Raw genomic sequence first — 16,220 nt, forward strand, 5'->3', positions numbered from 1 at the left:
ACCTCATATAGCTCTCACTTTTGTGATGAAAACACTTTACTTCCACTGTCTTAGCATTTTTTGACAATAGAGGATAATCAGCTACAGTCACCATAGATCTCTCAAACTTATTCCTCCTGTCTAACTGAACTTTCATGTTCCTTACCCAACATCTGTCCACCCCACTCCAACCCACCCAGCCTCTGGGAACCAGCATTCTACTTTCTACTTCTATAAGACCAACTTTTGTAGATCCTAGGTACAAGTGAGGTCATACGGTATCTTTCTTTTCGTGTTTGCTTATTTCACTTAACATAATTTCTTGGAAGTTTATCCATGCTGTCACAAATGAAAAGAGTTTGTTATTTTTCAGGGCTGAATAGTATTCCTACTGTATTTTCTTTATTCATGAATCCATTGATGGACACTTAGGTTGATTCCATATCTTGGCTGTCATGAATAGTGCTACAATGAATATGAGAGAGCAAATAACTCTTCGACATACTGATTTTTCTTTCTTTTGGATATACACCCTGTGGTGGATTGTTGGATCATATGGTAGTTCTATTTTTAATTTTTTGAAGCACCCTCATGTTGTTGTCCATAATGGTTGCACTAATTTGCATTGCCATCAACAGTGTACAAAGGTTCTCTTTCTCCACAGCTAACACATATCATTTGTCTTTTTGATAATAGCCATTCTAATAGGTTTGAGGTGGTAATTTTAATTTGCATTTCCCTGATGACTAGTGATGTTGAACCTTTTTTTCATATATACCTGTTGGTCATTTCTATATCTACATTCAGATCATTTGCCCATTTTAAAATCAGGTTACTTGTTTTCCTACTATTGAGTTGTTTGTGTTTCTTATATATCTTAGATATTAACCCCTTATCATATATATAGCTTGCAAATATTTTCTCCCTTTTCCTGGTTGTCTATTCAATCTGTTGATGGTTTTCTTTGCTGTGCAGAAGCTTCTTAGTTTGGTGAAATTCCATTTGCCTATTTTTGTATTTTCTGCCCGTGCTTTGAGAATGATATTCCTAAAGTCATTTTCCAGATCAATGTCATGGAGTTTTCCCTATGATTTCTTCTACTAATATTCATAGTTTTGAGTCTTACATTTAAGTCTTTAATACATTTTGAATTGATTTTTGTTTGTAATGAGAGATGAGCATCTAGTTTCATTCTTCTTCATGTGTATATCCAGTCTTTCCGACACCATTTAATAAAGAGATCGTCTTTCCCCATTGTTTTTTGTTAGCTCCTTTGTCAAAATAAGTAGGATGTAAATGCATGGATTCATTTCTAGGCTCTCTATTCTTTTATATTGCCCTTTGTGTCTGATTTTTATACCAGTACCATGCAGTTTTGGTTACTAGAACTTTGCAGTAAATTTTGAAGTCAGATAATATGATGCCTCCAGCCTTGTTCTGTTTGCTCTGGGTTGTTCTGGCTATTCAGGGTCTTTTGTGGTCCCACACAAAGTTTAGGGTTATTTTTTCTATTTTTATGAATAATGTCGTTGGTACTTTGATAGACGTTATATTGAATCTGTAGATCACTTTGGGTGGTGTAGACTTAATAATATTTATTCTTTCACTCCATGAACACGAGATATCTTTCCATTTCTCTTCCCTTTCTCAATTTTTTTCATCAATACATTACGGTTTTCAGTATCCAGATCTTTCAACTTTTTGGTTAAATTTCTTCCTAAGTGTTTTATTTATTATTTTTTTGTAGCTACCGTGAATGGAATTTTCTTGATTTTTTTCAGGCATTTTTAATACGTAGAAACGCTACTGATATTTGCATGTTGGTTTTATATCCTGCAACTCTGCTGAATTTGTTTGTTAATTCTAACAGTTTTTTGGTAGAGTCTTCAGGGTTCCTGTATATATAATTATGTCATCTACAAACAGGGACAATTTAACTTATTCCTTTTCAATTTGGAATTTTACTGCTTCAATTTTAGAAGTAATTAATTAGGTAAATTTTCAGTAATATACAACTTTTCATTTTACCGGCAAACAATGATGGATTTCAAAAACAAATCCCGCTTTAAAATAAATTATATCTACAAGATATCTTGAATGCATGTTGTATAAGGCAGAACATATTTAGCAACCTATTTAAGGGAAATTACCTGTGGCATATATCCAATTACTGTATCTTATTCTAAAACTTCAATTTAAAAACAACTAGCAAATGAGAAACGAATATTTCTCTACTACAAACACTACAAGATTTTTCTTTATCTTATATGAACAGGAGATATTACTTCATACCTAGCGAGGAAGTCAAGCTAGAAGTTGCAGGATTTTGTCCCTTTGCATGGGAAATAGGACAGCTAGTAAATTTCCTCTAGAAATCACAACTTTTATTCAGAGCATCAAGTTCAGAGATATTTGAGCTTTCTGCAAATGGAAATTTACAGCAAGGCTGGAAACTGGGTACCTTTTGATAAATAATAATTCATGTTGAATTTCTGGCTGCCTCCAATTTTAAAGTAGAGTGGTATTGTCTTTTTTTTCCCCTTTCCACTCCATTCTGACCCATTTTTGCTAGATTATTTCTGAGAAATTCAATTTCCCTTTTGTTTTCTCTATCAGCTTATCACAGCCCTGGCTAGTAGGATTAAATAAAGACTGCTTTTTTCCTAATTTCTTATTTTCTGTTGCCCAACAAAGGACTATGCTTTAGCGGATTAAATGGCAACTGACAACTCATCTCATTGGGGAGGATTAAGCTGTGTCATAGTAGTATTTTGCATTAACTGCATTCCAAGTATATTACAGTAACTTTTGGCTGCTTATTTCTTTCACTTTTTCCCCCAAACACTTTTTTTTCACTTTTAAAATGGGGAAGTTGTATATGACTATATTATTTGAAAAAAATCATCAAATGATAAACATGGTTTTGGAGATTGCATTAAAAGCCTACATGTATTTTATTATTATTGGAAAGTATTTAATACAGTTGTCAAATTTTAAAATAATTCTTCAGCGTATTTGCTCAAAGCTAACATCTCAAATAAAAAAATTGAGCAATGTTATTACATTTCTAATTCTTCATTACATGTTTTATTCTTTAAGATTTCTCAAATACTATATGCAACACTTCAGTAATCTCAGCTATCAGTTTTTTTATTTATCTAGGATTTCACTTTGGCAAATCTTACTTCCTTAAAAATATCACATGATATCGCTCTTCATGGGAGAACAGCTCTCAGAAGATAACATTAACTTTTCCTCACAGTGGTAATGCTGGCTTGGATGCCTAGGCTGAAACTATAATCCCAAAACACAGTTTCATCCAAATATGCATCAAAATTCAAAGGCAAGGGTTCAGTTAGAAATCATTTATTCAACCTGAAAGGGGAATCCAACAACTTAAGGTTAAATATGTAATGAGTTAAAGATGTTCAAACAGCCAATTTCAATGAAAAAGCAAGTCAAGAGTAGTTCTTCAACCCATATACGAGCATCTTTAATAAATCTCTCCAAAAGAGGGGTGTCCTGCACAGTAAAGAAATTCATAGGAAGTCCCAGGTACCTCCCACTTCTCCATCAGATCTACTCTCCACCTGCTGTAAGTCCCATGATCTGACTCTTCAAAAGGACCCCTTTGCCTTCTGGCCCTCAGTTTGGTTCAGCCTATCAGAATATGAGCAGGGATATATAAAAGCAATGACAAGAATGACAAACTATGAAGAACCAATTTAAACTCAATTTAAAACATAAGAGGAAGGCTTTGTGACGTTGGTCTGGGCAATGATGTTTTGGGGTAAGACCCCAAAAGCATTGCCAATAAAAATGAACGTAGACAAATGGAGTTATATCAAACTAAAAAAGCTCCTGCACAACAAAGGAAACAATTAACAGAGTGAAAAGATAACCAGTGTTGTGAGAAAATATTTGCAAACCATACATCTGATAAGGTGTTGATATCTAAGATACTTAGGGAACTCAAGCAACTCCATAGCACAAAAACAAATAACCCTCTTTAAAAATGGGCAAAGGAACTGAGTAGGCATTTCTCAAAAGAAGACATACAAATGGCCAACAGGTATTTTACAAAAAAACAGCATCACTAATTACCAGAGAAATGTAAATTAAAATCACAATGAGATACCACCTCAAACATATTAGAATGTCTATTACCAAGAAGTCAGAAGATACATATTGGAAAGGAAATGGAGAAAGGAAAACCCTTGCACACTGTTGGTGGGAATATAGGTCGGTACAGCCATTATGGATAATGGTTTGGAGGTTTTTAAAAAAATCGAAAATAGAGCTACCATATGATCTAGCAAACCACTACTGGTATACATCTGCAGGAAATTAAATCAACATGTCAAAGAGATACTTGCATTCCCATATTCACTGCAGCATTATCCACAAAAACCAAGATACGGAATCAATCCAAGTCTTCATCAAATGATGAATGAATACAGACAATGTGATATGATACACCATAGAATACTATTTAGCCTTGGAAAATAATAAAATCATGTCATTTGTGACAACATGGATGAACCTGTAGGATTATGTTAAGTTCAACAAACCAGTCACAGAAAGGGAAATGTCACATGATCTCACTTATATGCGGATTCTCAAAAAGTTAAACTCATGGAAGTAGAGAATAGAACAGTGGTCACTAGAGGCTGGAATGAGGGTGATATTGATTACAAAATGTCTGTTATGAGAAATAAGGTCAAGGAATCTATTGTACAACATACTGACTATAATTAATAACAATTTATTCTCGAAAATTGCGAAGAGAGTAGATTTTAAGGGTTCTCACCACAAAATATTAGTGAGGAAATGCATGTCAATTAGTTTGGTTTTGCCATTCCACCATGTATTCATATTTCAAAACATCGTGTTGCATAAGATAAATATATATATAATTTTATTTGAAAATTATAAATTGAAAAAAATAAAAGACTATAAAACAATGTCTAGAATATTTATTGAATGCCTAGTAGCGAATAATGATACAGATTCCAAAATTTATTAGTCAAGTCTAAACACATGGTTAACGGAGTAATTTTTTTCCATTTTGCCAGCTCTTCTCTAGTTTCTATGAAATTTATGATTAGAAAGAGCTTTGGCCTTCTCTTGAGTCTCCTGTTAATGGCAGGCAGTGGCTGCTGAGTGGGTTGCAGATAACTTAACCGTGCGCCCTGCCTCCCCCTCCGTGCTGTCCTCCAGGGTTGAGCTCACCAGCTTGTCTATGGCACCACCCAATTGCTCACAGAATGGCTGGCCCCGGGGTTCAGTCATTGGGCAGCAAGTACATCCAGCAGACCCAGCCCCTCACCCTAGAGCACACCATCAAGTTGCATCCTCTTATCAATGAATACTTTTGGTACAAAAGAGCCCCTCTGTGTGAAGGACAGCTCGGTTGCAGCCAGATTTGAGTGCATGAGGAAAGGATTTGATAAAATTAGAATGCAGAAGACTCCAGAAAGGGCTCCGCTTGGACATGAGCCCCGGCTACCCCATGTGTTACTGCTACAGCTAGGAACAACTTTCTTCAGATCGCCTGGTCGCGAACTTAACCCAGAAGAAGATGAAGTTGGAGGACTAAAATGCTTAATGTCAGAGACAATGGGTGATCAAGATGGAGCTCTGAAGACTGGGTGATTGGTGGCTGCATTGGTCACTGATGGAGAGCGTATGTTGAACCTCCTCAGTATCCTTATGTTCCTGCACATATTACAAAGTCTATGGGACACAGGGAGTTGTTTTTGGTTCAACTTCAAGAAAAAGCCTTGCTTGCAATCCCTAAAAATTATAAGTCGGTAGATACACCGTTGTTTTAATTGTATGGCAGTGCACCGAGATGTGGACTCATCATTTCCAGTTTCCCTCAGCTGTTGAGCAGGTCCAGTTGGTTTTTTTTTTTTCAACAGAATCCCTGCATGTGGAGAAGTGAAAGAAGCCAATTCTGTGAGCGCAGATATACACAGTGTAGAAGAATGCATGTGGTAGAAAGGACTTTTTTTTTGGGGGGGGGGGTTTATCTCTTTCCCAATCCCTAAATTGCCACCTACTTTCTATTATCTGAATGGTAAAGTTAATATAAAGAACTAGATAGTAGTGTAAAGAAATGTGATAATGTTTATTTACTTTTGGTTCTATTCATACTTTTTGTACATTAAATAAACTTCTTTCTGAAAATGGGGAGTAGCTTGAGCCATTTCATTGCAATCATAGTAACATAACTTTATTTGTTAGTGCTTTAAGGTAGCTCATAGACTCCATAGCAGAAAACCATCTTGCATACATTATTAAATGTTATGTCTATACAGCATAAATATTTACATTCATGTAGCTCGTATATTCATATTCAGAATTAAGAATCAACATGTTTTGCAATTTTTACTCCTTCATAAGAGGTTTTGAGCATTCACTGACTTACATATGTGTTATTTTCCTTTGTTATAGAATTTTTAACAGGCAGACAATGTATTACTTTTAGTAGCCTGTATCCATTTTGCCATTGTCATAGATTTGTGACAATCAAATAAATTTAAAAATATTAACAAATTTTAAAAGTAGGTTAATTTAAATTCTAATTGTTTTCAAAGTACTCTTCCCTTATTCAACAGAAAGTTGCACTATATTACATTAGGTTCACTGGTAAACTGAAAACAAATGCTTGCTGATGACAACCGTGTAAGTGGAAACATGAAGAATGAAGACACAGGCTTAAAACTGTACAAGGATTTTACAGCATTTTCTCAGTAAACAGAATAATCTCCCTGTACTCCAGCCTTTAAACAACTTCATGGCTAGATAGTTAGGCTCTTCTGAAGATAAAATTAACTCTTGCAAGCTTCCATAGAATTTTTGTTAGGAACAATCTGAAGATGGCGTTCTATAGAGCATATACATATAGTGACATACTTTGTGCACCATTAAATGCTGGATTTATGTTATATAACAATTTTCGGTGAAGTAGGCCACTTGTTCATAAAAAAAATGATTCTATATTTCTCTGACGCCTTGATCTTTATGGATACTTAGGGGTATATTAATGTTTTCAACTTATCATGATGCAATATTGTGCATAAAAAATATAAAGTATAATACTCAAAGTATAGCTTAGACTCTGGTGAACTATAGATCATTATCTTTGCCAAGGTTTGATGGTTATGAGCTTTGTTTTCTCAGTGCTTTAAATGGACAAAAATAGAATTTCTTTACCAAACATCACTTACTTATAATGTTTCCATATTAGGTATAAAAACAACAATAATTGTTATTGTGCAAAAGGACTTTAGATAAAAAGCACTTGAAGAATAAAATACAATTGACTGACTGGGCGCAGTGGCTCACGCCTGTAATCCCAACACTTTGGGAGGCCAAAGTGGGCAGATCTCTTGAGGTCAGAAGTTTGAGACCAGCCTGGCCAATATGGTGAAACTCCATCTTTACTACAAATAAAAAATTAGCCGGGTGTGGTGGCGCAGGAGATTGGGGTATGAAAATCACTTGAACCTGGGAGGCAGAGGTTGCAGTTAGCTGAGATCGTGGTGCTGCACTCCAGCTTGGGCGACAAAGCAAGACTCTGCCTCAGAAAAAGAAAAAAAAAAAAAAGAAAAGTACAACTGACTGTGAGAATATACCCTGTGGTTGTCCTATATTTTAAAAAGTTTTTACAGGGTATACAATAAAACAGAATCAACTGATAACCTGGTTATTGAATCATTACAAAACAATATTAAAAGTTTTCACGCCTTTGGCCATTTCGTGGAAAACCAACAAAATATCAATGGGAATTTATTTTCAGAATATCATTCTGAACTGCTAGAAGACATATGCAGCCTCCATATATTTGAAACAAAAGTAAAATTATTTTAGTTAATTCACTAAACTTTTCACCAGTTTCCTATACAAAGTAAATTATTCCACATGGCACTTCTAGGCATCAGAATTCTACCAGCAGGAACCAGTGACAAGGTGAGTGAGTTCTTCAGGTTGTCCTTGGTTTTTCACCCAATGTACAACAAACTTCTAGAATGAGCCAAGAAGGCAAACACAATCTGTATATCATAAATGTGGAAAGTTAATAAGTAGAATGACCACAGTGAACTGCAACAGTAAAAGCTACCTGTAGAATTAATACCTTTTTTATAATAGGTTTAAACTGTTATTGTTTGATTTTAGAAAGCTGCACAATATTAATTTAAGGCAGTTGTTGGAGTTACTATGTGATAATTTTATTCTTCTCATTCTACCTCCTGCTTAATTTTCCTGGTTAATTCTTGAAAACCAAGCCTGGTGATCTTTCTTTTGTAATTAAAAATATGTCTTGCAAATTTCTCTAGCTAGAGTAGATTTATAACAGCTTCACAGTATTACAAGGAAAATGTAAGCTGTTTCAAGATAGGTGGCAAATACTATATAACTGTAAAAAACAAAAAAGCAATATTTTATTACTGATTTACAGTGATTGTGGATTACTTCCGATTAAGATTGCCTGACTTAGAAAACAAAATTTGCAGAATTTATAAGACACTTAGTCAAATGCTTTTTATTATAAGTGTGTTCACGAAATATTTGGAGCATACTTATAGGAAAAGTCAGTATTTATCAAAATTCTAATTTAACTGGGTTTCCTGTATTTTAATTGGCACGCAATCTTGGACGTTTATTAGTCCTCTACAACTTGCACTTTGACCCTCAAACCAAATACATTGTGTCTGTGAAAGTCAATTCACAAATCCCATGTAAAAAGGTTTTTAAGATGCATACAAAAAAATACATAATTACGTAACTCAATAAATTTTAACCATGTAAAATGTCCAGGTTATTGGCACACAGGTCACAATGCAGAATATTCTGAGACCCTAGGTACATTCAAGCTGTGTCCCAGTCACACCCACCCAAAGATAATTCCATCTCAGCAAACTCATTTTATCCCTGAAGTGTTTGGAGAGGGTATCAAGAATGAATTAAGGATTTTCAGCACCCTGGGCAGTGTCTGTCACATGATAGAGAGTATATGTGAGTGAATAATTTAATAAATATGGCAAAATATTATTATATATAATACATATGCCTGTAAGTTTTGCATAGAAAATTCAGAGTATCATATTATTCAATCCATTCACTGAATGAACTTATATTGAATTCCTACTTTGAACAAGGTTCTGCTTTGGGACAAGTCATTGTCCTTATAAGGCCTTAAGTAAAACACATTGGCTCAGAAACTGTATGTTGTCTAGGAACCATGACCCACTGACTCACTTTTTTCTTTTTCTCACAACTTCCAGTTTGCTATTTTAGTGAAGATAAGCAAAGCTGTTGATGAGTGAGATTACATGACTTTACTAGGAATGACTTGCATTTACCTTTTTTTTTTTTTTTTTCTATTTTCTACCCTAGGCCTTGCTAATTGGGCATTACTAATATAACACTACAGCATGTGTTTGACTAGATTAGAATGAAATTAGAAGTTTTGGTAAGAATAGCCATCCTTCCCTGTGAAGGGTCCACTGGCTAATTTTATAGAGGCAGAAAGTGAATAATGAATGAGCCACTGAGTGGAAAACAGTGGGAACATTTCAATGTGTGCTTTATACTCCCTGGACAAGTTCATCAATAATGACATCTAGCATCGTAAGGCATGCAAACTTTCTCTTATCCCAAGGTTATACTTAGGATGTGCATTTACCTTAAGATTAAAATGAAGTCATTATTATTTTTCTGATAAAAATGAGTTAAAACCAGAAGAAATAGCTAATTAAAACATGAAGTATATTTATAATTTGACTCTTTAATAAAAATTGAAAAAAAAGGTTATGTTTATTGACACAACCATCTAGGTTAAGTATCTTAATAGTTGGTAATTATACCATAATTATGCTTCAATCATTTTATTCATAATAATGTCACTTTAATTCTGAATCTCAGGAATCCTAATGTATAGTTTAATGAAGCATAAAATGCAATTTTAATCTTTTAGACATTTAGATGGGAGAATAAATGGCCATATAAAACAGATAAAGATATGTAAAAGGTCAAAAATAAAAAGGCAAATTTTAATATAATTATTTAACTCTCTCAATTAACTAGGTCTAGGTTTATTTGCACTGTGAGACACATACTTTATAAGTAAATATTTTAAGCTTTGACATGGGTGAGTTATTGCTACGTTGTTCAGTTATACCCTAGGTGAGTCTATGAAAGGAAAATGAAATGGAAAACTACTAATTAGCCAATAAGTTCAGTTAATAATTGTGATAAGGTGGATAAATATAATTTTTACAAAAGTAAAAGTGCACATAGTTTCAAGAAGATGGGTTTTATCCGTGTCACTCTGTTATCCACCTTAATGTTTTTATTTATTCAAATCTACATAGGACACAAAATTGTCTTTCTAAAGTTTGTCAACTAGATTCTTAAGATTTATGGATTTGGAAAAAGCTCAAAACATGATAGAATTCAGCAACATTTATCCAGATGTTTGGCCCTTAAAGACCATAGCCTGGACATTCTGCCTCTCCCAGGGATGTACAAAAGTAGAGCGTTATTCTTACTATAAGAAATCATAACTTCTATTTTGGCTTATTGTGTTGATATATCATAGTTGCAAATGTGTTTGGGGTGCATGTGATATTTTGATATATGTATACAGTGTGTAATTGTCAAGTCAAGGTAAGTGGGATATACACAGTCTCAAACATTTATCCATTCTTTGTGTTGGAAACATTATACTTCTTCTCATCTAGCTATTTTGAAATGCACACTGAATTATTTTCCTATAATACCACTGAATACTGGAAATTATTCCTTCCATTTAACTGTATTTTTGAACCCATTAACCAACTTCTCTTTATCTCACCTTCTCCCATGCCCTTCTCAGTCTTTGGGAACTATTATTCTACTTTCTACTTCCACAAGATCCAGTTTTTTGCTCCTACGTATAAGTGAGAACATGCAATTTATTTGCCTGACTTATTTCACTGAACATAATGTCCTTCACATCCTCCCATGTGGTTTCAAATGACAGGATTTCCTTCTTTTAAAAAGCTAAATGCATTTTCTTGTGTACGTTTACCAAATTTTCCTTATACTTTCATCCGTTGATGGACACTTACGTAGATTCCTATCTTAGATATTGTGAACAGTGCTGCAATAAACATGGGAGTGTAGATATCTCTTTTTTTTTTTTTTTTTTTTTTTGAGACGGAGTCTCGCTCTGTCGCCCGGGCTGGAGTGCAGTGGCCGGATCTCAGCTCACTGCAAGCTCCGCCTCCCGGGTTCACGCCATTCTCCTGCCTCAGCCTCCCGAGTAGCTGGGACTACAGGCGCCCGCCACCTCGCCCGGCTAGTTTTTTGTATTTTTTAGTAGAGACGGGGTTTCACCGTGTTAGCCAGGATGGTCTCGATCTCCTGACCTCGTGATCCGCCCGTCTCGGCCTCCCAAAGTGCTGGGATTACAGGCGTGAGCCACCGCGCCCGGCCGTAGATATCTTTCATGCACTGATTTGTTTTCTCTTGGAAATGTACTCAGTGGTGGGACTGCTGGATCATACGGTAGTTCTATTGTTGTTTTTAGAGTGAAACCTCCATACTGCTTTCTGTAATGGCTGTACTACTTTACATTCCCACCAATGGCATATGAATGTTCGCCCTTCTTCCTATCCTTGCCAGCATTTGTTATTTTTTGATAGAATCCATTTTAACTGGGGTTGAGTGATATCTCATTGTGGTTTTAATTTGCCTTTCCCTGATGATTAGTGATGTTGAACATTTTTTCACATACCTGTTGGCCATTTGTTTGTCTTCTTTTGAGAAATGTTTATTCAGATCACTTGCTCATTTTTAAAAAATAGAATTATTTGGGTTTTTCTGATACTGAGCTGTTTGAGTTCCTTATATATTCTAGTACTGATCTTTTATTGGATGCATTGTTTGCAAATATTTTCTTCCACCTTGGCCTATCAAAAAGCTGAGGTTTCTTAGCAACAATTAAACCCAAAATTCAAGGGAAATCAGATCACTGTGAAGAGAAACAGAATGAATGACCTAGATTATTATGTTATACTTGGAAAGAAATAGTGGTCATCAGACAGCCACCAAAGAATGCACTTAAAATTGGAATATATTGCTATTGGCTGAGTGTGAGCTGGAGTAAACAGCATAAACAAAAATCATGGAAACCCCAGAGACAAGGAGGAATCCCGACTCACAGAATCCATCGAGTGCTCAAGGAAATAATTGTGGGAAGACTGGAAAGAGACTCCTGTATTGGTGCAGAAATGAAGGAAGGGATTGGCCCCCACTAAGGGAAAGGTATGTGGTTCTACCTCCCAGCCTTGTCCCTTCTCTCTTAGCAATGGAAAGGTTTACGGTGCTGGAAGAGGGGCAGCAAATCCTGTCACTCCCACACTCAAAGGAGATGAACAGTAGTCGAGGGTGGAAGAGGTGGAAGGCACAAGGCCCTGCCAACTGCCTGATCTTCTCTTCTACTTACAAAAGTCTAAAATCTTTGGGAAGGGAGGTGAGTAGGAAGGTTGCAAAGCCTCTCTCTCAGGATCACAGAGAAAACACTGGCTGGCTGGAGGAGGAGTGCAAGTTTCTCTACAGCTGGGGGAGACGCAAGAACTAACTTAAGCCACTGTGGTTGCAGTAAGGAGGAAACAACCCGTTACCTCACAGGAGGGTCGGAAACAGTCTTGTGTCCAAGGTTCTACACCAACACGAGAAGGGGCTTGAAACAGCAGGCAAAGAGGGAGGAGACTCTGTCCCTGAGCAAGAACCCACCATGTAAAACAGGAGATTGACTGCCATTGTAAGGCAAGGCAGGAATGCTAGGAAAGATACATAACTGGGACTGTTTCAGCTACCTACGTGGAAGCTGGATCAACACAATAGAAAACTGTACACGCTCCACCACCATAGGAAGCAACGCATAGTCAGCAGTAGAAGGCTACCTGTGGGAGACGGGTAAAGATGTAGAGAGAAACTCCTCTGTAATGCAGGTATGCAGAAAATGCCTACAGCTGTGAATGAAACAGAAACATTTAGAAAAACTCCCAGGGGCCACAGCCAGTATCCTAGGAACAATACACTAAACAACCTACAGTTAGAAGAATTTGAAGATTTTGATGCACTAAGCATAACCATAGCAACCATAAATCCCAAATCCAGCCCAGATCCTCACCAGATTGATGTCACTTTCAGTTCTAATTAGCTTAAAACAGAAGAAGCATGTTCATTTCTAGATATAAATACTATTTATTTCAGTCTCTGATATTCCTTACATACTATTCAACATTCAGTGAAAACAGAGACATACCAACTTAAAACACAACCTATTGTCAAAATAAAACAATTAACATATCTAGATGTAGAAATGACCCAGATGCTACAACTGTCAGAATGGGGAGTAAAATGAATGTGATGTATGTGTTAAATAACCCAGTGGAACAGATGAACAATTCAGGAACAGATGAGGGATTTCAGCAGAGAGGTAGAAATTACAAGAAAAAGTAGAATGGAAATCCTAGAGATGAAGAATTCCTTTGATAGTCTTATCAGTAGACTTGACCTGGCTGAAGAAAGAATCATCAAATGTGCAACAACATTGATAAAAATAATAGAGCACCAAAAATGGTGGAGCAATATCAAAATATCTAATATATATGTGTAATTTTAGTCCCAGAATTGGAAGAGAAAAGGTAATCAGTAGAAGAAAACATATTGAAAAGAAAATGGCAGAGAAATTCCAAATATAATAAAAAATGTCAGGCCACAAACTCAGGTAACTCAGAGATCCTCCAAAGAGGATGAACACCAAGCAAACCAATCAATGAATAAATATTTAAAACAAAGAAAAAGAATCTTAAAGGCAGTGAGAGAAAAGGAAACACTATATACTGAGGCAAAAAATATGAATTACAGTAGAATAATTATAAGAAATCTTGCAGATCAGAACAAAATGGAGTGATTATTTAAAGGAATGGAGAAATATGTAATATGAAATATGTAATACATTTTTATTAACTGTAGTCACTAAGCTGTGCAATGAATCCAAAAAGCATATGTCTCCTCTGTAAATAAAACTTTGTAGCCTTTCACCAGTTTCTCCCCTGCCCACCCTACCCCTTCCTACTGTCTGGTAACCACCTTTCTACTCTCTGCTTCTATGAGTTCAACTGTTTTAGATTCCACATGTAAGTGAAAACAGGTGGTATTTGCCATTCACGTTTTCACGACTGACAGAATTTCATTCTTTATTAAGGCTAAATAGTATTCCATTGTGTATTATACCACATTTTCAAATTCATTCATCAGCTGATAGACACTTAGGTTGACTTCATATCTGGGCCGTTGAGAATAATGCTGCAATAAATATAGGCATGCAAATATCTCTGCACCATACTGATTTCATTTTCTTTGGCTATATGCCCAGAAGTGGGATTGTTGTATCATCTGATAGTCCTATTTTTAATTCTCTGAAGAACCTCCATATTGTGTGTGGTTATACTAACCTACATCCCCACAACGGGGTACTGAGGAATAAAGTGTCCTTTTTTCTCCACATTCTCTGCAACACTTGTTATATTATGTCTTTTTTATAGTAGCCATTCTAACAAATATGGGGTTATATCCCCTTGTGAAACTTTTAATTTTCCTTTTTCCTTATTATTAATGATGTTGGGCATTTTTTTCACATAGCTCTTCATATGTTTGCTTTTGAGAAATGTCTATTCAGGTTCTTTACCCATTTTTTAATCAGGTTTTTTTCCTTCCAGTGACATAGGTTAAAAGTAAAATGATGGGGAAAGATATATCATGCAGAAATAAAACTGAGGTGGCTATATTAATATCTGACGAAATAAGCATCTGGAAAAAAACCTTACCATTGATAAAGAGTAATGTTGCATATTGAAAAAGTGGTCAATTCAACCAGAAGACATAAATATCCTCAATATGTGCATAACTCAAGGAGAGAGCTTTGAAATATAAGAAAAGGAACAGATGACTTCTTGTGTAGATGAGATGTAGTAGATTTGTCTCTCCCTGCTATCCTCCTAAGTATAAATTTAAGCCTTGGAAATAAGAAAAGAGGCAACTAAAAGAGGTCTCTGAAATATGTTAAAGGAAAGAGGAACTAGTTGGGGGCTCCAGGAGTAGAGGATCAACACAGTGGCAAGGCATCGTAGGTGACCTACCAGACAAGGCAGCCAGAATTCATGCCTCCCACCTCCAACACAGCAGCAGAGGTATCCCAGGTAGCTTTATTCCTTGAGCTCAGCACCACTGATAGGGGATCGATAGGAAACCCTAACAATAAGGGGCCAGGTGATGGATTTGTTCATGACTTTGATTGTGGCAATCATTTCATGGTGTATTCGTACATCAAACCATCCCATTGTACACCTCAAATGTATACCTTTTTGTCAATTATGAGTATAATTAAATACACCTAGTAAAATTAATGCAAGAAAGTAAGCACTATGTCTAGTATCAAAATAAAAAAGTGATTAGTAGAACTGTCCTCCACAGGCCTCCATTGTCTGGAGGCTCCTCTCTGACACACCAGGTGACAGGGTGGTACAATCTAGAGGCATTCCACCACAACAAGTGTCCCAACTCAGGAAGCCTCTTTGTCCCTAAGGATTTCATCCCTTTTTTTCACTCGCAGACAGCAGAGAAACTGGGGTTACTGGTGAAAGGGACTATGCCACAAGTGACTTGGCCCAGTGTCCATATCCCAATCACTGTAACTTGTGAATATGTCATTTCATGAGGTAGAAGGGACTTTGCAGATGTGATGAAACTTGGAATAAGAGATTATCCTGGGTTGTCTAGGTAAGTCCAATGTTATCACATGGCTTCTTAACACTGGAAAAGAAGGCAGAAGGCAGGTCAGAGTGATGCAATGTGAAACGGACCTTACCTGCCATTGTTAACTTTAAAGATGGGGAAGGGGCCATGAGACCAGGAATATACTTGGCCTCTAGAAGCGTCAACAGACAAGGAAATGAATAGTACTCCAAACCTATAAGAATGCAGCCCTGTCAACCTTGATCTTATTCCACTGAGATATGTGAGAGATTCTTAACCTCAGGACTATAAGATAATATATTTGAGTTGCTTAACCCACTCAGTTTATGATTATTTGTAAAGGAAACAAGAGAAAATCTATACACTAGGAAATCCTCCTTATCCCTGTGGACTTTTGACTCCCGTTCTGGCCCAGAAAAGCA

The 16,220-nt window shown here is 36.1% G+C and overlaps 1 long non-coding RNA gene and 1 pseudogene across 4 annotated transcripts in view; both read left to right on the forward strand.

The window, feature by feature from the left end:
- Window positions 1-16,220, forward strand: part of LOC135968199 (uncharacterized) — a 274,382-nt gene that overhangs the window by 205,526 nt on the left and 52,636 nt on the right. The window lies entirely within an intron of this gene.
- LOC102126610 (cleavage and polyadenylation specificity factor subunit 5 pseudogene) lies at window positions 3,404-6,126 on the forward strand (annotated as a pseudogene).

This window comes from Macaca fascicularis, chromosome 18 (genome assembly GCF_037993035.2).
Source record: "Macaca fascicularis isolate 582-1 chromosome 18, T2T-MFA8v1.1".
Lineage (NCBI taxonomy): Eukaryota > Metazoa > Chordata > Mammalia > Primates > Cercopithecidae > Macaca > Macaca fascicularis.